The sequence below is a fragment of the Calidris pugnax genome, unplaced genomic scaffold (assembly GCF_001431845.1).
Source record: "Calidris pugnax isolate Ruff unplaced genomic scaffold, ASM143184v1 scaffold196, whole genome shotgun sequence".
Lineage (NCBI taxonomy): Eukaryota > Metazoa > Chordata > Aves > Charadriiformes > Scolopacidae > Calidris > Calidris pugnax.
Window position 1 is genome coordinate 901,114 of NW_015091042.1, and position 27,136 is coordinate 928,249.

Here is a 27,136-nt window from a genome sequence, read left to right on the forward strand (position 1 = left end):
GTTCTACATTGTTTATGTTAAGCTTTCAGTTAAAGCTTGCAGATTTAATTTATGGAAAATGCCTAGAGTGTTTGACAGATGCTATAAAATCAAAATGAAATAATTGAAATGAGAATAATAGGTCTAAGGACAAAGACATGAAAAGAACAACAAAGTGATTCAAGGTGGGGGAGCAGGAAAAAGCAAAAGCAGTAGGCTCCATCTAATTAAGAGTCTTCAAAAGATGACTGAGAAGGGGACTCATTGCAAAGGCTGTGTAAAGGCAAAGAAAAGGCTTTACAGAGCTTGAAGATGGAGGTGCCAATATTTAGGTGGCTAAAAGTCAAATACCTTGACCACTGATAAAGATTTACCATAGGAATAAACTACCATGGCCAAAAAAGGTTGGCTTGATACGTTCAAATGAAGTCAGGAAGCCTTTCTTGAACAGACATACTGCTAAAGTACAAGTTAAAATAAAAAAAATTACTCAGACTACACTTAACCATGGAAGCCACAATGGACCGTGAAATACAGGAGGTAAGATTATAATGTAATACTAGAAGGGAGCACTTTAGGCAGTTCCTGTATAAGACAGGTATGGTGTGAATTGGACAACTGACAGTCCTTCAGATTAAAGTGCTAATGAATTAGTCTATGATCTGCTCAATTTAGGTACCTTTTGAAATGTAGGACTGCCCTCCTAACAGGATCCGGGCATTAAATTGCACAACTATATAATCTCTTCCCCTCCTCCATGATGGACAACAGTCCTGTGCTGTTTTGATGGCAGAAGTAAACTCAAATAAGAGGTGAACTGCTGATGCAGTCAGTACAGCAGAAATTTGAGTTTCTTTACAATAACCGCAAGGCAGAGCTTGAAGACAATGTAGTGGAATTTGTTAAATAATATAAAATGACAGGGAGGCTACCATCGCACAGCAATTGCACCCTACGGTTCTTAGGAGGCACGAGGCAGAACCAAATGCCTCCCTGATCCCTGCAGGCATGATTATTTTATAATAACCGTGCCCACACCCTGCAGCTGCTGTTTGCCTTATAAAATATATTTCACTGTCCTGTGGTGAAGAAAGCAATTGCCATTCTTTACTAATTAAAGATACAAAAGGTGGCAGTTTCAGCTGGTAAGTAACAGCTATAGTGGACCTAACATTTAACATGAGTGGTTCAGTAAAGCCTGTTGGCCCTTCCATCTCATATGGTTCTGAGACATTGGTGCATGTTACAACTCACAGCCAGATACAGTCTTAGTCTGGTCTTCTGAAACTAGGTCCTGTGGCTTTGTGGGGTGCTGTGAGGTTCTTTTCAATAAAAGGCCTCTTCACACCTTATAAAGAAACTTTAGAAAAAAATTAAAGATCTGTTTTATTGTATCCTTAAACTGTGGAAGGATACATCTCTATAGTGTTGAGAAAAATAATAATACTTGAATCATCATAAGCATGAGAGGCAAAATGCTGTCAAGTGCCACCTGACTTCAGTGACTCTGTCCTCTTGAAGTACTACCGTACCCTTGCTGTTTTACCAAGTTCAATAAAGGCATGTTGGTATCACCAACGTTCCTAATCAACCAGCAGCTTCCATGAGGGTTGTGCAAGGAGGAGCCACCTTCCATACATCAGTGGCTTAGTAACTGCTGAGGTCTGCATGGCTTCCCTTGTCCCTTTTGGCTGCTTGTTCAAGATTTTTTAAAAAGTATTCTGTCAGATGCCACTTTCCTCTTGAACCTGTTGTACAATCAAAGTGGACTGCTGGTATCAAACATTCACCCAGCAAAAGAAAGTGAAGCTCTAGTTGGAGGATCACTATATCCGTGCTGCACAGGATAAAGCAGAAAATACACTGAATCCAATAAAAACTTTCCATATGTATCTAGACACATATAATAGCCAAGTGAATACTGACATCAAGCAACAAAACATCAGGATAGATGAAGATGGGGAGGGGGTATTCTCTTTTGCCGCAGAATAATAGCCTTTTCTCAAAACAAGATGTGCTTCTTATTGTGATGAAGAAAAACCTGACAGAACAACAGTTTGGGGAAAAACAGGCTTGTGTAAACAGAGTTGCTTGAGGGTATCCTTCCTATTGCTAGCATACAGTTGCCCACTATTTCTTATAAAATAATTAAGCTCACATCGTTGATGCAAATCTGTTAACCCCAATAAATAAACTCTTACTTTTATAACTACTAGAGTTATGTGATTGCCCACATGGGAAGTTCCAGACTCAGCACAGCTGGAGCTATTTGTTCAGGTAGCACAACACAAACACCACAGCCAAATAATGCCAGAGCACAAAAGGAACTAACAGGACTAATTTCTAATGCTGTTTGTAAAATACCTTTGATCAAATCATGATAAAGCTTCTGTACTACTAGAGTTTGTTACAGACTATATAACCTCTCTGTGAAGCCTGAGAGCTGCTTTTAATTCATCAGACAGATTTAATCTTTCAAATGACCACCAAGTTCTCTCCCTCCTCAGCCTTTCTCACAATTCCTTAGATAACTTTACTGCCTCTAATGGAACATTGCACAATAGAGCACCAGCTTTCTCTTTAATCAACTTTTAGAAAATTATGTCTGACACCATTTAGACCTGAAGGAAAAGAAGAATAAGTTTACTTGATAGGAAGAGCACTCAATTTTACACCACCCTAGCAGAAAGTTACATGACAAGTCGCAGTTGCCAAAGGTAAACCTGAGACAGACTTCCCCAGCTTGTAGAGGACAATTGGTTGGGAAACCTTTACTTCCTCATAGAAGCAAGACTTGAGAAAAAAGCTCTTTGCTTAATGCCACTAACAGGCTACCTCAAACACACACCCTGTCTACCCATATATAGAAGCTTAAAATGAAAATCTGAAAGAACTTTGTTCAAATTTTGAATCTAATAAAGGATGAAAAAAGCCAGAAAAGGAGGGTGTTTTTCTTCTTAGCTCACGTTTTCCCTTGCCATCCCTCACAAAGTATCTAACCCCTAATATGAGCCAAACTAACCCCTTGGAGCACCTCCCTTTTACAGAGTGCTGAGGAACTACTTAATTCTTGACAGCTGGGTCAGCCCAGAGGCTGGAAATCCCTGTGCTTAGGGGATGCAGCTGTGGACTTCCCCCCAGTCAGGGGGAGCATTAACTCTTTCCAAGCCCATCTCCAGCCAGAATCCATGCATAGTGTCTGACTGTAAAGCAAAATAGCACTGTGCACGCGTCTAAATGCTAGAGTTGTTTGCAAATACTCCATTAGTAAAGTATTTCTTCAATCTCTGTCACTGGAAATCTCGCTCACATAAGATCTCTCACATTTTGTCCCCTGAAAACTAAACAGATTTTCTGAGAGGCTGGTTTATGCTTTTTTTGCTCTCAGTTGATATTCAGCTGAAATCCAGCCACGCTGACTAATAAATTAGTCAAATACAAAATACTAAAATCTCTGTACCACTCACATTTGGAGAAGAAACTATTTAAATCCATAAAACTCAGAGGAGTTAATGACAAAGTGATATTGAATCAAATTAGCAACCTAGGGGCTGAATTTGCCTAGATCCATTGCTCCATTAAACTTTTTGACTGTGTGGGGTTACATGTCAATTAAGCAGTCCAGCCTGTTTAGTATTATGAAAAGCAAAATGGGACTGGCAAACCAGCAGCTGAGAAGACATATACGACGCAGAGCCCTTTCATTTACTCATTTGGTCACAGCACAGGAGCAGCAGGAGGAAGGTCTCACCCTCCTCATCTCTTTGGGTGCACCTAGGCTGCCCCCAACCACCCCAAGAGTGTTTTTTCCACTGTGCACTGCATATACTTTCCACGATGCTGGTCCAGGGGAACCAGTGTATGTTTGCTATGATGGACTCTCCAGACCAAGAGGAGGCTGACTAACTACCCAGAGGTGCACAGCCACGGTGGTCATTACTCACTACACGCATCATTACCCATGCAGCAGGAATTGTACTGAGCCACGTTGCCCACCCCTCCCACTGGCTCTCCCCTTCCTCCAGCTGGCAGAGTTACAGAACCCTCTATCAGTTATGAGTACAAGGCTGTGGGTTGAGATTTTACCATTTACTGCATCCAGGCAAAACTTCTGTGCCTGTATGCAGCGAGGTATGAGACTGGGATATAGCGGTATAGGTATGCAATGAGTATTTTTTATAGATGCATATTACTTATTTCATTTAAATATAACGCATAACAACTCAGCCCCTATTAACCAAATTATAGATATTTGCATTGCAAGTTATGCTGCCTGAATATCAATTCAATATCATATATGCTGGACATTAAACTCATGAAAATGGCTTTCTGGGTCACCAAATCCTGTTTCTCCGGATACTAGCATCCATTTCATATTGCCCTTTTCATAAAGATATCAACCTCTGACAAAATTAATTAGACATCAGTTTATGGCTGAAACTCATCAGTTTTGTTTTATCTACAAGGCTATTCCAAGATCTCTACTTTAGGTAGGAAGAGCCTCTTCAAATTTCCAACCTCTTTTAATTCATGGCAAGATTAATTTAGTTAGCTCTTTCATCTCCATGATGTTTACTCCTATGAAGTATCTATACAGTGCAGTCATGTCACGCCCAAGGAGAGAGAATGGACAAAACCAACCCTTTCAAAAAGTGTTCAAAGCTATATTCTTACTCATTGTGTTGACTCTTGGCCCTTAATAGCTCCCACAGTTTTTAAGGCTAATACAGCTGAGTCTAACAGGCTGCCATCTGTTCCTCCTTGTCGATGTACGAACCATGGGAAATTTTAAGCTGCAGGGACGTTCATGGTGAAAATAATCCCAGGTGTATAGGTCCTTTATGGAAAAGTTGATCTTACATTGGTAAATTCAGTAGTGAGATTCTTTTTAGGAACTGTCCAATTAATCAAGTATTTCAGAAGGAAAAAAGTAAATCAACTCACAGCCATAATGAAAAACTTTGTTATTTAGAAACATGCAGTGGTATTTCACTAACAGACAGCAGAAACCCTGCTATGCAATACCTGCTTTAGAGCTAGGGAATCTGCCACTAGTTCATTAGTGGCTTTCCCTGCTGATTAAATGTGGTAAATTGGTGCAGATCAAATCAGAATAGCCAAACTATCTCATACTGTTCTAAAAAATATCAAAGGTTAGCCCCTTCCTAAAGGCCCTCCAGTTACGTTGGTGTGTAAGCTCATGAAAAGAAATGCTCTTATGATTGCCATACTCACCAGGAAACAAAGCACAGAGTAGGAAGCTTTTATTCAGATGTAAAAAGAAGGCTGTATTACCCAATAGTCAGCCATTTGCATGATGATGGGGAAAGTGAGAGAGACACCCGTGGAAAGCAATTCAACAGCTTGAACTAGAAAATTGTTGTCTGATACCGTGCATCTGAGCTTCAGTTGCAGATTTACGCTTCGGGTGGATTGTGTTATAAGTCTGAATCTCCTTCTCTTGGGAGGGGGTAAAAATGGAATTGGATTTATATCCCTGTGTTTTCTGAACCAGACGCTGGCTAATAATATAGGAGTCTAGGTACAGAATGACATTAAAGGCTGTGAGTATTTGATGTTAATCAATGGATGGCTGTCTCAGTGGGAGTTTGCTCATTTCTGCCTTAAGAGAGCTAAATTGCTACATCTAGCTATGCTGGGCAGTATTGAAACAAGCAGTCAATACTTTCTTCCAGAATCAATATATAAAAAAGTAACTCAATGGAAGCGACTGGAGAAATGTGCTAGGAGGAGGAAAGCGAGAAGCATTCTGCCTCGTGCACTGTACCTCATGCTGGTTAACCAGACAAAAACATACATACACCTGGTAAGATGATACAGGATTTCAAAGAGAGGTTGCTTGACACAGAATTGTCTATGTAAACTCCTGAACAGGAAGACTGAAGATTAAAAGCAGAGCAGGCAAATATTCTCCCTTCCATCGACACCTGATACAGAAAAGCACTTAATCATTTGCTTAAGTCTACCCCAATTCAGCCAAGCTGTTAAGCATATGTTTAAGTGCTAGAAAGTCAATAGGATATAAGCATGTGTTTAACTGCTTTGCTGAAAGGGGCAGTTTGCTCTTCAGGATGTGAAAGATTTGACATGAAACACTGCTTTCTGCATTGGCCTTTGCCCAGTGCCAAATCCAGCTTTCATAGGGGGCAGCCGGATCTGTTTCCATCCTTGAAAGGAGGGAATGTTAAAGAAGTCACAAGCTGTCCCCTCTGAGAGCTGCTGAGCACTGAGAATCTTCCTGATCCGTCTCCAAAGGAATCAGATCTTTCTGCAGGAAAGAGAGGGAATAGGGAAAAGTCCCTAAGAAATACCACTAGCCCAATTTCTGACCAAGGTGGAAGATTGCCTTGCTGAGTCTGCTCACCTCTGCTGACCCTCACCATTAATCCAATATTTGGGGAGCACTGAAAGGGACTTACTACTATTTTGATGAGAGAATAAATAAGAGCCTTCCTCATATGCTATTGTGCATTTCCATGAAGCAGCTGAAGTACAAGGGAAAGCTGCAAAATTTGATAGACTGAGTACAAAAAAGACAAGGATAAAGTGCAGTGACATGATAACACTGAAAGCACGCAGTGTGTGTGTGTGTCTGTGTGCTCAGGCTTGTGTGCTTATGTGTAGGAGGAGAGCTGCACCTGTGCCTGAATCCCAACAGCTGTTTTATTAATGGGTCATATGCGGTCTTTACAAAAACAATTTTGTTATGTGATTTGCAAAATATGAGTCCCAGGAGTTTCTTTGTGGAAGAGAATAGATGCACCACAATGATTTCCTGATCAAAAAGTAAAGATAGGTGAAAAAAAGTAGTGTTATACTTCAGAAGTAACATTTTCTTCTTATACAAGCCTAAAGAAAATTCCATTCATTTTTGATGGTCTCAAAAGAGCCAATTAAAGTTCCTGTATCACAGGTTCCTATAAAGTAGGAAAGAAATGGAGGGTTACCAGGATGTGGTTTTAACATCATATCCACTAAATTTTAGTAAAAGCTCTCTTTATATAAACAGAGAGGCAAGACCAAAGTGTACTCTGAGAGACAGCATCCTGGAAATGAAGAGCACTTCAGTCCCATCAGCCTGTATTGTTGTGCTTGTTGTCAGAGATCTTAAGTGACAGCTGGAATTTGGATCCGATTTGCTCTTAAACTGATTTTGCTTTATTTTTCCGCAGCTTTTTTCTAATATAGTAGCCAAAATAATGGTTTGCCAGAATAAATCTTTTTTTGGTTTTTGTTTTCTTAAGCTTATCCATAATGAGAAGTGTGAGTGCATGGAGCAAATGCATTTTAGTTATTGCTGTCTCTGTGGAAGTGATTAATCCTTATTGGAGTGTGTGTGCAAGCAACTCTTCACCTGAACCAGCAACCCAAAAATAAGCTTAGGAATCTCAGGAACAGGAATATGTCTTCTCAAAACCTTCAAGGGCTATTTTGGGTGTTAATATTCTCAGGCAGCATGTCCTAGGAGAAAAGCATTCTCTGGGCATAAACCGTTACACTTCTGACAAGAAGCAGCGACAAAAAGAGCCTCAAAAGTTGCCCATGGCAGCTGAAAAGAAATGAGTGTTATTGGATATGACAGAAAGCGAAGGGGAGCTGGGTGCTAACCAGGTATATAGGCTGGAAATAGATGATTAAAACACTGTGAGTCTAAAGTACTGGATCAGAGGAATAGCTGATTTTTTTTTTCAGCATCTTTTTAAGTAGAGGAGACACGGTTCTTCCAATGTGACAAAAATAAAGCCAAATGTATTTTTGTAAGATCCTGCTTTAGCCGTGGTCTTTATTTAGGACTGTAAGAAGAAGATGACACTTCTGGCTCCAGATCACCAGTTGTATACACAGCCCCAATCTGATGCCCTCCATTATGAAAAAACTAACTCAGCTGATGTTCTTTATGCTCCTGCAGAAGCCACCTGTCACTCATCTGGGATACAGGCTTAAAGCAAGAAGAATAAATTTTGCTATGGTTGGGATACGCAATCTAGCAGTTTAGGAGAACTTAAAAAAAATAATAACTTTTATATATATTTTTCCCCCTGGTTTTTGTTACATGGGTCTTGTGCAGCTTTTCATTTAGTCTTCAACTCAGCACAGTATTTAAAGAACTCGCTTAACTTTAGGATCATACTTAAATAACATTATTTAAAGAACTAGCTTAACTTTAGGATCATACTTAAATAACATCAAAGTAAAGCATATGTTTACGAGTTGGTTTTGTACCATCTATTAACTGTTGGACTCCATAAAAATCTATACTAATAAAGTAATCATTTATGGAAACATCTATAAGAGTTTTGCCAACACTAAAAACCATTTATAAACTGAAGTTTAATGTAAAAAATGTGTCAGAATTTCACCAACATGGTCAATATGGTCACAGTGAACATTTAGCAAAAAAAGCTCTTTTTATGCCTTGTATGTCTGTACACAAACATACTCAACATAAAAATATGTTGTGTTTTCTGAAGCAATGTTAAATCTGTTTCCGAGGTTTTTATGTTAATTCTGCAGCTGTGTATTCAAACTCTTATTTATTCAAAACCATATTTTGAAAATAGCAATCATTTACACTAAAAACATAGGTTGTAAATTAAAAATTAAATATAAAAATTTATCTTTACTAACTTCATAACTGTTTTCCAGTTCACAGTAATGAATCTCTTTTCTACTTCACAATAGTCTGGCCCTTGTTCTCATAGATGGTGACAATGGGGACACAGTGTCTACTTTTGATAATTTAAGTGCTTTTAAGAATCTGAATTTTGGACCCTAAATTATCTGTGCAATATATCTGTACTTTTAAACGACAATTCACAGCATCTGAATTAGATGCTTTAAATATGAAACAGTATGTAGTCCCAAAAGTTTCAAATATAACTCTAAAAGTTAAGTAAAATTTTTTCTTATTTTCATATCCAATCTTGCATATAGCCATTTCATTCAGACAAAGTTTTCAAACCTTGTAAAGAACAAGTATTTTTTTCTTTGGAAAGAAACTCCAAATAAAACCCCATAAATAAATCCAGCCATAAATCAAAAGCTGTGGTAACATTAGAATTATCACCATGTGAAGATCTGGGGAAAAATTAGGGAAGACAAGTGGTGTACAAGGGCATATATCCCAGCTTTCTACCAATTTGACACATTGGTGAACACTTTAAACTGAGAGTTGTGTTGACAAAGAAAGCTACATGGGCTCAGTGTAACTCTCAGTATTCCAAAATGAGAACCTGGTATTTAACTTTCCACTGTTAAGATCTTGTAACACTTTGACTATATCACATCTGATCATTATTCTTACACCCTAGAAATTTGATCAGTAATACTTCTTTCATACTTCTAGAGTATGTAGAGGCCTCTACAAAGAATCAATTTAAAAAAAAAAATAAATAATCAGCTACATGAGAAACAAGTCTTTGTCGTATGCCTCAGGGCATATAATTGATAACACTTACCCCAAATGGCACTTATTGCAGAAAAATGTCATCAGCTGCACAGCAATGAAAAATCACGACAGAACTTTCTGTTACATACCAGTGCAGCCAGAAACATAACCTGGAAGGTCCCATTGGCCATTAAAAACTGTTCTCACTGTAGTGAGGTCATGTTAGGTCACATAGATGCATATATTACTGACTTTTGTATTATAAGTAGACATTAACTTGAAATCAGATGGCTATAACCCACTGGAGATCTGAATCTGTGTCTATGGTTCACACACGTGGAAAGGAGAATGCAAGGGAGTGGTGCACGGACCTGCAGTTCCCCATCCAAGAGGAACAGACAGCAAATGGGTCAGAAACCAAGAAATACTAAAAGTAACATCAACACGGAGACGTGAAAATTCTAGCAGCTGCCTCCTACAAAGGCATTGAGAAAGACAAACAAAGCCAGCCACTAAATTTAATAGCATTTTCCTTTTCTGACTGCACATCACACAATCACTATCAGAAATTCAAATCTAGGACTTTCTCAAATTTCAAAATATCCTGGATTCAACTAATTAGAGTGACAATATATGCAAACTGAGAAAATCATCATACAAAATGATTATTCAGTCATAGTACCATTAAATTAGATCAACTAATGGTTAATAGAATTAATTATGGCTAATTGATTAAAATATATTTATAAATTTTTGCAGAATTGTATCTTTATTTGAAAAGGGACTTGGTCAAACTACGTATGAGCGTGACACGGGCAAAGGTTAGGACAAGAGTGAAATTAAAACTGCAACGTACTGAAGGAAGCCAGTAAAAGCTGAGAAGTAAATGCAACTAAAATTTTGTGGACTTAATGTTTTAAAATGGTTTACATTATACCATGTGAATCCAAGAGGACGTTCAGAGCCTCCGGGTGAGAATAATATAATTTTGGGACTGGCTACTGTAAACACAGGATGTTATAAAAGCTATGTCTCATTTTGGTTGCAGTGCATCTGTTTTCACAGGCTGTTTGGAAGTAGCTACTCTTTGAGCATTTAATACTAACTGGAAACTTTCAAAAAATCAAAAGCAATATGAGTGAAATAATATATTGATTTTAATGTTTTATACCGCCCCATTTGGTTTCATTTTCTTGAAAATGGAAACAGATTTAATATCCTAATTCAGCTAAAAATAAAAGCAACCATTTAATTAATTAAAGTTCATGTCACTCAATTAAAGAGCGAATTTAGAAATCAGCAGACCATTTTTATAGGTTTATAAAGCTATCAAATACTTGCTGTAGGCTGAATTTCTTTTTTTGCAACTTTTAGCTTAAACTTTTTTTTTTTTTTACTAAGAAATCCATTTTCCATTTTGATGTTAGGAAGAAAAATGAAAAAAAAAAAAACATCTCAACAAAACTTTTTAAATGTCAATTTTTAAAAAGAGAAAGTTATGAAACTGGCTTAGAAATACTAATAGTACACCAGTGCTGTATAATGTACAGTAAGTTTAATTTATTCATATCTCAAAGAGCTAAATATATCTTATTCTACACTCAGGCCAGTGATCCCTTAGACATTTCAATTATAGTGTTTCTTTATCCCAGCTCCCCCTTTCTGGCTAGAAAACATGTTGTCTATGCAATGTAAGCACAGAAAACAGTAGTGGAAAGGACCTTGGGAAAAAACCTATACTTATGTACTACCTGACAAATACATATAACTTCGTACAAGGCATCAATCTCATTCATTGATTCAAAGCCGCTAGCACAAGCAAGAAGTGTGCATTATGTATATATAACATAATGCACGCTGTTTACGCTAGAAAAGAGCAGTAGTTCAGTCTTCAAGTCATTATCAGGTGCGATTTCAGTCCTCAGAGCTTTTTTGGTGCTTGTAAGTTAGAATCCGTTTGGAGAAAACGAATCTGAAAGATCTGCTACGGGCGCACATCAAATATGCACCAACACCTACGAGGGAAATGTGGCTTTGAACCAATGATTCATTCTTTATGCAGTTTCAAACTTCATGGATGGTCGGGATGTTCACTCTGGGGGACCAAACTAAATTTAGTCTAGAGGAAAACACCAAAGTGCATTAGTGTAGATATAAATGCTTTGCTACCAACTGTTCAGATCTACTGCCAAGCTCCTATTGTGCCTAATTACCTGCTAAGGTAGTTACAGCCTGAACCTCTTTCGCTTTAATTTAGGCCTATTACTTCTCCTTCTAGATGGTAAAGCAAATTGTTCTCTGAAAAACAAATTATTCCCGTTCTCTTTCAAAATAACATTTACATACCAGAACACTGTATCCATGTCTTCATTCAGTCTTCTACAGACATTGCAACCTAACCCTTCACTCCTTCAAGACTTTTCTCCTTGCTTTCATCTGGAGCTACTCCACACCTTCTGCCCAGCCTTTTTTGGCACAGAGTGAAGTGCAAGGTTTATTTCATGTATTTTACAGGAGATAACTCTTACACATTCCAATACAAGATCTGCATTTTTCCAGTGGAGGAAATGAACATAATGCTGATTCAGATTCACTTAAGGGCTATTAGAAGACATGGATCCTTTCCTAAAAAGTTGCCACACAACAAAACATTCTCCAGTGCATGTCTGGGAAGCTGATTATTGCTGTCTAAGCACATGGTCTCACATTGAGCTGCCTACAAAGTTCACCAGTAGAGCTCTGTGAAATCTGGATTTTCCATTTTATGAGAATTTTTGCTTAGGTTTCCTACAATAATTTATTAGTGCTTCATTTCATAGGAAATACACTGGGACTTTAGATACATAAGAAATATACTTGTGTTCGTAAACTCAATACATTCCATTCTAATTTTCACTTGATAAAAAGATATATCTAAGCCTGTAGAAAAATGATTGAAATATTCATTTCAAAGGGAAACACACTTTTTAAAAAGTCTAAATGAAATATTTTCAGTAGCGTGTTTACCAGCTTTTAAAGAAATGCCATCAAAATTGTTGTGCTTCAGCAAAATATTTAAATGAGCTGACATTTTCCTATATAAAAATGTATTATGTAAAAAAAATTTTGACCAGATAGATACTCTCTGTGTGATATCAAGGACAATTTTGTTCTGGATATTGATTTGACAAAATATTATGCATTAAGAAAAACCTTAAAGGTTGGTAACGGTGAGGGGGCGGCTCTGTAAACTGGGGAGGATAGTGTCTCCAACTGAGAGAGGACTGTATTTCACATAAACAGATTAGAGAGTTTAGAGACAGATTAGAGAGTTTAGAGACATAAAAAGCTGCCCAGTTATTAAATAACTTGAGAATATGCTACAAATGATCAGGAAAAATATCATTGGAACCATTCTTCATTGCAGACTTTTTAAAATAAACTTTCTTTTCGACAAAGTTCAAAAACGTCTCAGAACACAAGATGTTATTAAACAGTGTGAATAAAAATACCTAAAATGCATGGAAGTGGTGAAAAACTAAACTTTTTTCCTAAAGCCCTTGTTCTGTATTTCTTTTTCTTGGAAGATGTTGAGAACACGATTTCATTCTGATTACTGATAGTTCAAAAATCTCAATTAGTGCTGTAAAAGTAGGGCCTGAATGTTTCTCCAAGTCCTGTAAGTGCTCTCCATATGAAGCAGAAAGCCAGTGGCACCCGAATGGTCTCTGGATGCTATTCTGCTCTGACAGCAGTGACAGTTCCAAGGTAAGAATTTCTGAACCTTGGTGTGAGGGAAATTCTGACCTGGGGTTGTAAGAAGGACCCATCTCTGTTAATCATGCTTTGTGGTTCCATACAGTAATAGAGTGTTAAAAAATTGTGAGCAGAATTCATTCTTCTTGTATCCTCAAAGCACGACACGAACATTACTGTTTTAATAATTGTAAACTACTGGATTAGCATCCTTCTGTTTCATACATAAATAAAAATAAAACAGGATGACTGACTTTTTGAAACAATTATTAAAATGACATATGTTAATTACTTAATATTTATATACAGCTAGCATAGGGCTAGTTAGCATCACCCATAGTTGGTGGAAGTTGTACTTGGTGCAGATGAGGAGTGTTCATACACTCTGTTCTGAAGATGAAACAATCGCCCAGAACACACAAGAGTTACTTTCCATGCATTTCTCTTTCACACTCTCAGTCATACAAAGAGTCTGAATATCTAGAGCTATCCTCTCTCCTTTTAAACTCTCTATCCACTTTCCTTTCCATTTTTTCTAACTACTTCTCCAAACCCAACCTGAGCCCTAGGCAATGCATCTCACCTGAGATTTGCTTGCAGTGCCCTGTGTACTGTTTGCTGGTTACGTGTCTTCTTTCTGTATATTTTATTTTGCAAGTGAGACCCAGGTCTGCCTGCTTCTCTCTATGCAGTGCCCAGCACCATCAGGCCCACTGTCTATTGGCAATGTGAAAGTCTTGTAATGGATCTGCAGCTCCAGTACAACTTTTGGAAGCTGCTGCTGTGTGTTAAGTGAAGAAATACAGCAAAGTGCTACCACCTTGGTGTTCACTTTTTGCTGTTCTTTAGCTAGCTTACTGTGCACTAAGATAAGACTATGGGTCTGCTTCTCAGTTATGCTAATAATGCTTTGACAGTATGAATGCTCTTAAAGTAGATGAAAACCATTCCCTGAAAATACACCCTCTATGGGGAGCCCTTATCCTGCTGCCGCTGCACAGCATCAAAAAGGCTCAGGGATTTTACAGAACCGTTGCTTCCAGAGCCCAAATATGGGCAAAACTGGGGACTCAAGCAGTTTCAACCTGTGGACTACATGCTATTTCAGGGAATCTGCTAAATGTATGTAAAGAAAACATACATTTTGTCAAGCTTCAGTCCTCAGCATGCAGGTCATACCTCCACTGGGAACCCCTTGTAAACTGGAAGTGATATAAAAAAACTTTGCAATGTTAGTCTCTGCTTCCCCATTTGGCCAGGGACAACAGAAAGTAAGTTCATGTACAGAAAGCACAAGACTCCATCTGTGGCTGGATATAGGTGTTTTAAAGTCCCATCTATTCTCCTCCCACTCTGTTAGCTGTATTAACTGAGATTCAGGTGCCAGAGTGTGAACAAAAAATCTGGATTGTGCTAGTGTGTTCTATTGAATAAAAAAAAATCCATCTACAAAAATAGGTGATTAAAAATATCTGCTTAGAAATATCCATTTGAAATGTGACTACACATTTGTATTTTTTCTCTGGCAGTCAGATGTGTCAGTTTATGGAATGTATATGCTTTTCCCTTTCCAAGTTCCTCCCAGTAAGTAGAGGAGGTCATCTGCCTTTATTGCTACCATTTGATCTACAGCAATTCACTGTCCTTTAGCAGCATGAAAAGCCTCTAATCAACTGGTAGTGCGGACCCCAGCTGGAAAATGCCGTATACAGTAGTGGAGGTGGTACCTGTTCAGAATGAAATTGTACAGCTATGCTTGCTTAAAGCTACAGCTAGCAAATTACCACTCCTTGCAGGTTAGTCAGTTTGGATTTGATCTTTAAAAAACTGGGGTTCTGAAAACATGCGGCTCTTGGAAGGAATCAACGTTTGCAAGAAGTTGACTAAAACGACCAAGGATTTGCATGCGACAGTCCTTCCCCCTCCACCCCACCTTCTTTTGAATAATTCATGAAAGGAAAAAATATACACTTCTGAATAGCACCCTATTTACTCGACAAAGAAATGAGCAGAAGATGTAAAGCATGCAAACATTTTTTTTGTGAGTATAATTTTAGCACAACAGTTATTGGCAGTCTCCCACAAATATCTCTTCTCAGGCAGAAATTAGTCACTGGGAAATACACAATCATGATTGTTTACCAGTAAGCACAGGACCCAAGACATACCCTCTATAACTGCAGTGTGTGACAACACTGGTGCCTGAAGATGTCTTCATAAATGCACTTAGCAGATCTATCAGATGGGATACTTCACACACTAATTCCTCAAGGCATTGTACAGAAGAATTAGTCAACTGTACGCAGAAAGAAAGATGCAGACAGCAACTATAAAAAGAAGGCACTCACATGCAATTCTTACATTTTTATGGCTTTTAACAACTGCAATGAATGCTGCCAGACAGCAGAGGTTGCCTCAATGAATGCACACAGGAAACCAGAGAAGGTAAGTGCAAGTGTGTGTAAGACGCTACAGCAGGGACCAGCCTGCAGGCAGAAGATGAGGAGTGATGTCAAGGCCAGGAAGAAGGGAGGGGTGGGGGCAAAAGTGGTTTAAGATTTGGGCTTTATTTCTCATTACCCCACTCTGACAGCTAATTGGCAATAAACTAAATTATTTCCCCAAGTTGAGTCTGTTCTGCCCATGACGGTAATTGCTGAGTGATCTCCTTGTCCTTAGCTTGACCCACGAGCCTTTCGCTGTATTTCCTCTCCCCTGTCCAGCTGAGGAGGGGAGTAACAGAGCAGCTTTGGTGGGCACCTGGTGTCCAGCCAGGGTCACCCCACCACACATTCAGATGTGAGGTAGTGTTTTGGGGAACTGTGGGGTAGGCCCTGACCTTCTGGCCCCACTTATGTGCAAGTAGGTGAGAGACTGATGAACAACAAAGGAGAAAGGTGCTGTCCACCCCATGTACTAGGCTCACTCCACGTAAATATTGATCTTCTGATTACTCCTACCTGTGACAGCAGAGTACAAATTCTGCCAAGTTCTACTAAGATGTCCGAGCCAAGAAGAAACCAGAATAATTTTAAACGGGGAGACAAAATACTTTTACATAATGGTTTCTTCTCTGCAAAGGAGGAGAGGAAGAACCAGATGTGAGAGGGCAACCTGTGCTTTCAACACTGTCCTTATCCATGTGAGCTGTACCCTGACCCTTCTCCTGAGAGATGCCGCTGCCTCGACCAGTCACTCTGGGAGCAGATCTTTGTGCTGCATCTCTGGCTCATAAACTCATCTGTGTTACTACCTGTAAAGTTTTTTTCTCTCTGGGAGACTGCCAATGCTTTATTAAAATAATTCCAAAAGACCTGCTTATAAACAAAGCATTATTTACGCATTCAGCCAAAGCACTTAGAGCCAAAGGATAAAACAACACGCAGGACTATAAATATTTTTTCCTTTACCAAACTCTTGATCTTTCAAGCATTACTACCCTGTTTTCATTACGGCTACTCCCACCTTTGGCTGGCAGAACCATACGGCATATCGTGTGAGACCACGAAGCCCTGTCAGCATTCACAGACATTTTCAGGGCAGTGCTGGGAAACTACTCAGCCCTTTTTCTCCCTTTTCATCACCAGGGCAGGGCTGGGAACTGTAAAATTTTTCTAGAAAGTTGGAGCCAGGATAGCAGCACTCCACCCCGTTAATAGCTTTCCCATCGTTTCCCTCAGGACATCAGGTATTTTCTAGATTATCTTTGCTATTACTGTATGTGGGGGAGGAGGGAGGTTTTCCCAATAGCCTTCATTTATTTTAACTCTTTACAGAGAGGAAAATGTTAGAAAGGCAAACTGAGGTGCACAAGAGATGGAGAGAGCCATAGATATAATGATGTTTTGTTCATCATTCTCTTCATGTCCATACTTTGCATAACTTCTGTGAATTAGTCAGAGGAACCCTGTCATGCAGAGTTCAAGTAAGGATATTGATGAAAATTTGTTTGATTTAAAAGCAACATAAACAAATGCCTAGCAAGGAAATTCTTGTTTTCTTTTTCCTTTTTTTTTTTTTTTAAAATAATGATCCATAAATTCTTGTTTGTCTTTAGAATACAGCTAAACACTAGGAAAGAATGACGTACCACATATCTTAAATAACTACTATAATAATCAATTTCATGGGTTCTCCAAGGTTGAGAGCAAATTAACCAATCAACCTCCACTTTAATCAACTCTTAGGTGATTAGGGCAAGTGATTTGCAAGGCAGCGTGAACAACACATATCAGCTTGCTGAGTTTCTGCTGACTCAAGAAGCCTTCTGTGTTTGCATAATAGATCTAATAAAGATTGAGAACTACAGCTGTGGAAGGCTGCCTGATATGAAATATTCTGTGAAGGATGTTATGATGATAATCTTTCTACTGCTGTCATACAAATAACTCAAGTTGGATATATGTTTTGTTTGCACACAAGCCCAATTACTGGCTAGTACCTCCCAGAGTGCAGCTTTTCAAAACAATAATAAAAACCATAGGCTGCCTCTATTTAACGATAAATACTTAATATGACTAATCAAGCAGTTCTGTTCAATGCCATTGTGCTCCTTCCTCAGATAAATCTCTTCTAACCATCTTAAATGTCCTCCTGAGGAAAAAAAAACCACTTCCAAATGTGAAGAGTTCCTCAGGATCCAGTCCTTACCTGCTGACTCAGAGAGATGAAAAATACCTGGTGATGCCGTAACCAGTAGGTGGTTTAAATATGTGCAGCGTATTTTCCTGGGAACTGGAATGCCAATATATTCTGAGTTACAAAATTGTTCTCTCCCAACATGTGATGGGACCTGGGGGAGAACTATGTCTTTGAATCCTGACAATATAAGAGTGTTAAGCCCAGGATGCAGTCTAAGCTCTCCAGAAGCCTTTCCTGTGCTGAACACCTGCAGACTCAGGTGCTCCCCCAAGAAAGATGCAGATGTTCAGTATTCCTGAGGATTTATCCTAATAATATTAATAGCAACAACAACTGTTTGGGTACTTTCTCCAGAGAGAACATGTGCAGATACATCAAATAATTATACAATTAAACCTAGGTATTTAAAATAACAGAAACTACCTGTAACTACACAGTGCCTCAGGTACTCATGCTCAGCTCCTCGTAACTGCAGGGACAGTTACATGCTGCCTTACAGTTACACCTCCCACCCCACCAGACCTCAGCAGTATTTTCTGGTCTCTTTTTGCCTCAGACATATTCTCACAGTCATAACCTCATATAAGCCAACAACTAAGTGCCGAGTAGTTAGATCCTCAGGTCCATTTGAGGATATGGGAATCTCAGCTACTTGTTTCTCTGGGTTTCAGTAAGAACAGCAGTTTGACAAGCAGATTGTCACAGGGTAGTATTTGTCTGAATTTTCAGGCAGTCTCAGCAGAGAGAATTGCTGCACCTTCTGAAGCTAGACAAGTAACTTCTAGGCCCCAAATCTGACTAAATCCTTAAGAAGAAGAAATAAGAAATATAATAATAATAAATAAATAAATAATAAGTCTTCAACAGACATTCAGGATCTTATAGGTGGATTCAAGAGCAGATGATATCACAGACAGGGGAGTGTGTTACAACGACAAATCCATGCTGCTGGGGAATCGCACACACACACATGAAAACACAACTGATACTTCTTCTTGGGATGAATGTTACTCTATAAAAAATTAAAATGCAAATACGTCTGTATAAAACTATCAACTGAAAAACAGTTTGCCCTTTCACAAAGGAAACCAATGGAAGACATTCCTTAAAAAGACACTATTTTAAAAGTGTATTTATTTACAGATTTACGTGTACTTATGTTCAGAATGACTGTTCTCAGACTTAATCAGATCAACATGCTTGTAAATGTGTATTTTTTTTTCATAAACTTGTGTGGGCTACTAGTCTCTATAGCCCTAATAAAAAGAGCTGTGTGGCAATTAGCTCTAACCCACCCATATATATATAAGCACTATTACATACTGGGAGCAAATTATCAGGGTAAATCATTACAGTTATAACAACAAGATCTGGAATATATTGAATATCTGGTTACATTAACATGCAATCCAGCATACCTTAGGAAATTAAAGGAAACATTATCCGAGAAAAAATAATCACCATTTATTTCTATTATAATACCTTCATTTTTCAAATCTTTTCTCATTTTGTCACATAAGACATTCTAAAATCAAGCTGTGAAATAAGAAATACTAAGTGGCAAATCTCTCAGTCACCTTTATTTTCAGGAACTTGAAAAACAAGTCACTTGTAATGTTTCTCCATTTGAATTTTGTGGAAAAGACTAACTTTCAATTAGTGTTTTGAAAGAGAAAAAAACCAGACAGGTACCAGGGCCAGCCTAAAACAAGCTGGTACGATAAAATAGCATCTGTTCGCAGAAGTTTTCAGACCCTCACAACTGCTCACAGGAACAATCTGTTGTGGTTTTGTACTATGCTCAGAGAGGTCTGCTACTTCTCATGAGAACAAAATCAGGAGGATCTGCTCCCCATCTGTTTCGTAACTCTTCCCACACACAAGTAGGAGAGCCCGTGGTGGGAAGACCTGTGGCCAGATCACTCTGGGGCTTGGCCACAACACCTCTGGCTTCCATCCCGACTGCTCCCTCATGGAGCAAGTCTGCAGTCAGCCCAGCCCGTGGTGGTCACTAGCAGCAGAAACCAAGAGTGGACTGGGACATCTTTAGGCTGTAGGAAGAACATCAAAGGAATGATGCTCAGGGCACTTGGAAGCAAGCCAGAGGAAAGGAAGGGCCCACAGATCAGCATGAGAAATTACTCATCAGTGGAATAATCACCCACAGGGCTCTCAGGGTTAATCAATTAATACTCTATGTAAATCACATGTGAACCTGTCACCTGTTTGCTGGCACTGTGCTCTTTAGCAGTCTGTCTGTTACTGGATTATTTTAACATTCTCGTGAGCCTTGTGACCCCACAGGGGCACTGCACAGTTGTATGGTTTCAAACCATGCTGGGGCTCAGGAGCCCCGCAGAAGCAGGAAGCAATGGACCATTCAGCATCCTCGTCTCACTGATCTCACAGCCCACGGTCGTACTGATGGGCATCCAGAACTGCTGTCGTTACGGCTCTACTGACAGTGGCCTATATTAAAGCACCAGATTTCTATACAACCAGACTGCTCAGGTACAGAAAAGCCAGTATATTTTAAAATACATTGCAAAACAACAACAACAAAAAACATTATCCCAATTTACTTCGTTATTTACTATATTTTGAATTAAAACAATGTTTGTATCAAGCCATTTACATTATTCCTACTCGTAAACCCTATTTCCTAGTTATTTGGTGCTTACATTATTTTGAACCACACTGAAAATAGGAAATAATGTCCTCAGTGAAGAAACGTGATAACAGAGTTGAATTCTGTAGCTAGACAGACAGAGTATGATAATTTGCTCTGCACACAAACTTGCCACCCACTCCAAATTAACTTCTATAGAAACTACATTAATAAGGTGAGGCCATAGGCCATGGCCCCACCACCTAATTGAAAGTTTGGCCTTTGCTCTCAAAGAGGAACTTTGCTGATTTGTTGAGGATGGTCAGGTCTCAGCTTCTGTCCTGAAGAAATGTATTCATCAGAGGACTTTGATATTTCTATTTGTTCTCAATGTTTGCTCACATATGCAAAGGTAACCATGTGCCATGTCTATTCAAGGCTTGAAACCAATATTATTTGCCCCAAGAGGACAACATTCATCCTTATAAACTCATTACATAAATTGGTTTATGTCAAACACGTTTAATTATGTAAGTCTTTTTTAATCATACAACACATAAGGGAAACCAGCCAGAAGTCTTTTCCTGAGACTTAAAAAATTAATATAAAACTTTGCCTTTAACTTTGGTCTTTAATGGATAGATTTTAAAACATGGCCAAGAAGCTACACATCTGGCACCTTTGTTCTTACTGTATTAATCTCTTCCCATCCAGTATGAGGCCTGAGTTAACGAATCAGTGTTGCCGGGGATCATCCTGAGGGAAGTTTTGAGTTCATTGTACTGTGTTTTATATTGATGACATGGTGCTGCAGAACTAAAACAGACACCTGCCCTGTTTCAAAGGCACGTCTTTCACATGATTCAGCTAATGAAGTCATAAGAATAGGAATTTATTACTGAATTTTATGCACACTAAAGTCACCATCTATACAGACTGGTCTGATCTTTAGGATGCTACAGTATATTACCTTGCAGTGCTGTGTCAAATAATCTGAGCTGGCTGTGAGTGAGTTAGCATCACCAGAAAGAGTACAGCCCTATTAGCATGCTGGTCTAGTAATGCATAATGTCCTGATCTACCTTTTATCTAAGCTAATAGTTTTGATGGAAAGTTACTCTGATCAAATTATTACTGCTTCTATTAGCTAAGTTAAACCCAGTCATTAGTACATATCTGGTATGTGGGTATCCTTTCTGAATCCTTGAAAGCGAATTCAATATGGAAAATATCCTCAATATGGGTTTTTTTAAACGGCAATGTCTTTGGTCCATCCTGCACCATGCACTCAGCATTCAGTGACCGGTCAGATCAGGCACCAAGACTAGAGACGCCTTTACAAAACCCCATTATTTCTCACCCGGGCCACACTTTTCTCTGAACTACCCAGAAGAAGGGATTAAATAGGTTGGTTGAACAGCTTCCTTTCTCATGAGCAGTCCAGTACGGGCCCTAGGGAGAGGACTGAGCTCAGGAATGCTGATGAGATTCCACATTTATCTTCCTGCTGAAGACATTTCTCTAGCCTTTTGCTTTCATACTGTTTCTGCCTTTTCAGTCTCGCACTCAGCCAAGGTACCTGTAAGGATGGTGATCTCATTTTTGTTCTCCTCCGGAGACCTGGACCTCAGGGGGTGATGTGCTTTGTCATACCCAGCAGGGCTGCCTTTGGTCGCTCGCTCTGAGTGAACAAGCAGGGCTGGCTGTGTGCAGTGAGGGAGGGTGCCCTGTTTCCCTCTCACAGCCGACCCGCTGCTACCGACTGGACTGATGCCAGAGGGATAACCCTGCTGCCTGGACTCAAAACAGCAAGGGAGTCCAAAGAAAAGAGTCCATCTGTTATCCTCATGGGGAACAGGAAGAGGTTTAATCCATGGAACTCAGCCTTTACTCCCTATTGTCATGGACAATCCCTTTTGTGTTCTTCACAACAGAATACAGACTAGGACTCAATGCAAGCAGATTTCTAGATAGGGGTATGAATTCAAATATATTTTATTAGAATTCCCCCATGTATTTGCTTGATGGTTTTGTGAGGCCAAAGTTGAAAGATCCTATGAGCTGGTTTAGCATAGGAGCAAACAACACACAAAACTCTTTAAAAAACTGCTGCTGTAAGAGCTCAAAACCAGCGTCCACTGAAATCATTGCTTCCCGCACCAGTCCTTCCTTGCTAAAGACATTCAAGGCTCTCGATTTTAAAGGGAAAGAAAAAGTTTCAGCAAGATATGCTGGCTTAGCATAGGAGCAAACAACACACAAAACTCTTTAAACTGCTGCTGTAAGAGCTCCAAATCAGTGTCCATTGAAAACATTGCTTCCCACGCCAGTCCTTCCTTGCTAAAGACATTCAAGGCTCTTATCAAACTGCTGCTGTAAGAGCTCAAAACCAGCGTCCACTGAAATCATTGCTTCCCGCACCAGTCCTTCCTTGCTAAAGACATTCAAGGCTCTTATCCAGTCTCACCACTCTTCAAGACCTCACAAACCATTATTATAGCCACTGAATTAGAATAAGATGATTAGCTATTTTTTGTCACTAGTCCTATGTCTGTTTTAGCATCTCACCACCATTTTCAGTCTTCATTACAGTTTATAAATGGAAAATTTAAGAGAAATGTTCAAATTTCCTCACTGAAATAGGAAAGTATCTATGATGCTTGATAGTCTGGTGCTGAACAAATCTAGTTATTAAACAAGTCAGGGCAGTCAGGGCAATCAGGCCTCCAGTACTAGCCACCACTGAAAGCAGTCAGGCCAGTCAGGCCGATGAGGCCTCCAGTACTAGCCACCACTGAAAGCACCAACATGTCAGCTCCTGACAGCAACTGCCCAGAGAGGACCTGACAAGGGCTGGAAGCTGCAAGTATAAGAAATAAACCGCTACTTAGAACAAAATAGGTACCATTTTACAAAGTCTAATACTATTTTACTAAATTTATTACAAGAAAATAATTCCCACTTTCTCATACTTAGTGAATACTTTCCCTGATTTGCCATTGTTCTGCACACAGGCATGATGTTTTCACTGGCATTCTAAGTCACGCAGTAACAACAATAAAGAGAATAAATAACATAAATTTAGCATACTAATTAAAATATTTATTCTAAATGACTTCTCAGAATGTAATCTTCATTACTTCTCCCATTCCCCTTTGTTTTCTTGCCAATATGATAGGGCATATAAAACAGAATATCTATTTGAGCCATACCTTAACTACAGCTGTAAATTATCTCACTTACTTCTATCCAGTAAAGGAAACTATTACTACACAGAAATTCGAAGTTTTAGTTTGCTAAACCTCCTGATGACTTCACACGAGTAGTCTTTGTGTTGGTAGGATGATGTTACAGGGCTGATCTTAAAGAGGAAGGGACTCTGTTTCAGAGATGAGTCTATAAGCAAACAGAAAGCAACCCAGCCTCATTTAAAAACCACCAAAGTTTCTTAATCCCTTTACTACTCTAGGACAACTGCCTCAGAATAGTCTTTCTAATTTCTAAAACAAATGATGCCCAGTTGTATTTGTATTAGTGTTACCTTTAAAGACAAATAGTCCTTTTTCTTTTCTGACCTTTCCTTGTAGCAGAAAGAGCAATCATTTTATTAGGCTGAACAAATCAAACTTTTTTTCCTTCTTCTATAGAGTAGGATACACATTTCCCTGTTCATCCCAGCAAACCATTCTTGTTACAACTTCTAATCATCTTTCTTGCTTAAGAGACCAATGTACTCACCACTCTGAAGGAAATCTTCCTTGAAGTTACAGCAATGCTATCAGTGCTTTTCCATATGAATTAATTTACTAGACACACCCTCAGATCACACCTTTTCCACAACTGTATTCCGCTGGCGACTCACAGTTCTACTATGATCAACTAAAAGTCCAAGAATTTTCCCTTCCCTTATTGTTCACATTTATATATCTTCTAGAATACAATATGAATTTTTGCTGTACAATTTAAACAATAAATTAAATCCCACCTCTGTTAATACAGATCAGCATCCAATTCTTTTGTGACACTCTTATCCTCCTGCTTGTAGGCGATGCCTCCCTTATCCACTCTTCATCAGCTGTCATTACCACATGTCTATTTTCTGTGCCCAGGTCATTAATGAAAATATTAAGATTAGTCCTAAGAGTGGTCCTTGAGGACCTACCTGCCTGTAGCCTTACTTCCCTTTTCAACACAACCCTCTGTCAGTTCTTTTTAGCCAGTGCCTTATCCGCTTTACTGTTCTTGCACTAATACCCATCCTGCCTGCCTTCACCAATAATTTCCCATGAGGCTCCATATCAAATGCTGTACTGAAGGCCAGAAAGATTAGAACTACCACATCTCCCTTGTCTTCAGACAAGCTATTAGAGAAATCTGGGAACCAAGGGGTGAGTTTAGATAAAAATCTTGGTAAGAAATAGGTACTGTACTGGAGGGAATAACAGGAAAGAAAACACTCATGTTAGGGAGAAAAAAAAGGTAGGCATCAGGATGCCTTGGGACTTTGAACTAAAATAGGTGGCATTTAGAATTTCTGTGAATGACTTCGAAAAGGAAGAGTACAGTAAAAACATTGGCCCATAAATTAATTTTTTTTCAGAATAATATAAGTGAAAAGAATTTTGAGAAGTACAGAAATAAGGTGAGAGAGAAATTTCCCATGACCTGTCCTAGGCAATTAAGCTGCAGAGCCTGATGATGAGTGAGAGTTGACCCACTTGTGTTTCAGGCAGCTACCACTGGCCTTTGCTTTGCATGGATCACTAATAGTGATGAAATAATTATCCATCTGTGTAACGTGGTGATACTACTAAATTAAGCTAATTGAGGTGCCTCCTATCTCCTTTGCTCCTCAGCTCCTGAGTCTTCCAAGTGTATCCAACAAGTCTTCTGACAGAAACAGATACTTCGTCTTTTGCTGCCTCACGGGGGACCGCGCGCAGCTGCACTGGAGGGAATGTTTTATACCATAGAACTCATACAGGCAATTTAACCATTTTATTTTCCCTGCTACTAATTTATTCTCACATAGATGAAGGAATTACCCCTGTTTTTCAGCGTGGACTTGTTGATCTGATATATTTTAGATTAAAAGTCATTCAAATTATCATAACAAATACTTGCAATTGTATATTCCATTGCTGAGTGGATAAATTCTCTGTTGACTATCAGATCATGTTTCAACTATTATTTCACAGGATTTTGGTAAGTCATGTATTTTAAATGGACTTTTGAAAAAAAATCCAATATTTGAATTGAAAAGTACAGTTGTCCATATTGTTTTCTGTGAACATTTTCAATGCAAATTAAAATTTAAAAAAATGAAAGTTCTCTTTAGAAATTGACAGGTAATTTTTGAAATGGACTCAGTCCATCTTATTCTGTTCCTTTCGGACAAAAACTGACTCTCTGTCACATATGCAAGTTTTAAAAAGGAATGTGCGCTTGTTTCCAGTTGTTAAGAGTGGTGTTTTATTCAAATGGTAGGTTCAGAGGGTTCATATGAAAACAAAGGCCCTTCCTATCAGCTTGTGCAGACAATAGAGCAGTGTAGGATATTCTGATTTGGTAAACTATGTAAATTCACACATCCTGCATGCTACAAGTGGGAACTTCATTTCAGACCAGAGTAATTGGCATGGCAGAGGCAGGAGGGAGGCAACTTAAGGAAGGAATCCTAGGGACCAGCCCAGTTGCACAGAGTGGCCCCAACCTTTTTTTCCAGCCTCAAGAATGAAATAACAGATGTCAAGATCCTTTGTTATAACCCTGTTGTGACCTGCCTATAGATTGGGATGTTTGAATTTCATCTCCCGCCCTCCACTAAGAGTCTATTTGAAAGCCTGATGACATTGGCTTTGTGTGGGTGAGGTGGATTTCCCCTATAGTGCGTGTCGGCAAAGTAACACTTGAAATGCAAAACACAAACATTTTCTTAACAGTGTTAAATGTCCTCATTATTCAAAGGCATGGAAACAGGCCAGAAACTCTGTTCAGATTACCAGTGAACCATTCAAGCCAGCTGTACAAAAGTAGATATTATAGCATGTGAGAAGGTACAGAGAATCTAAGTGACGACTCCGTTGACTGTTGGAACAAAAGCAACGACAGTACAGATAGTTTATAGTGCTTAATCCCTATAATCTGAAAGGTGAGAAAGGATCAAGAGGACTCTATTAATTGAAATATATCTGATTTTAAGATTATGGCTGCTGCTGAGAGATGATCAAGCACACATTTCAAAACAGTGGGTAAAATGTAAAATAATCATTTCATACCTGACATTGGAATTATCCCAAAAAGAATAATGTTTCACATGCTGCCTGACCGAGAAATGGTACAGAAGCAGAGAACTTAGGGTTCTCTTGCGTCCTTCAAAAGACAATTAGTAGCATTTTAAAGAAAACAATATTAAAAGAAATGAGCCTCAATGGGCTGAAAAACCTTTTTTCATCCCATCATTCCTGATGTTCTTCATAATGTGTCTTTTTTTAAACATTACACCCCTCAATTAACTCATAATTGCTGTCCATGCCATATGAATTATGCAGCATTTGATGTAAATTCAGATTCCCTGGCACTGAACAAATCTAAGGGCGTTTCAGAACCTGGTGTAATTACAAAAGTAACCCCTATAGACTGAGGAAGAAAATTAATATAATCTACTTTTTTGATCCTGGTTGGTTTGTGTGGTACTCCTGTGCTAAGTTCCCCCTGGGCTGCCATGAAAGTGCAATAGCAATGAAGAACCTAAACTGGTGTAA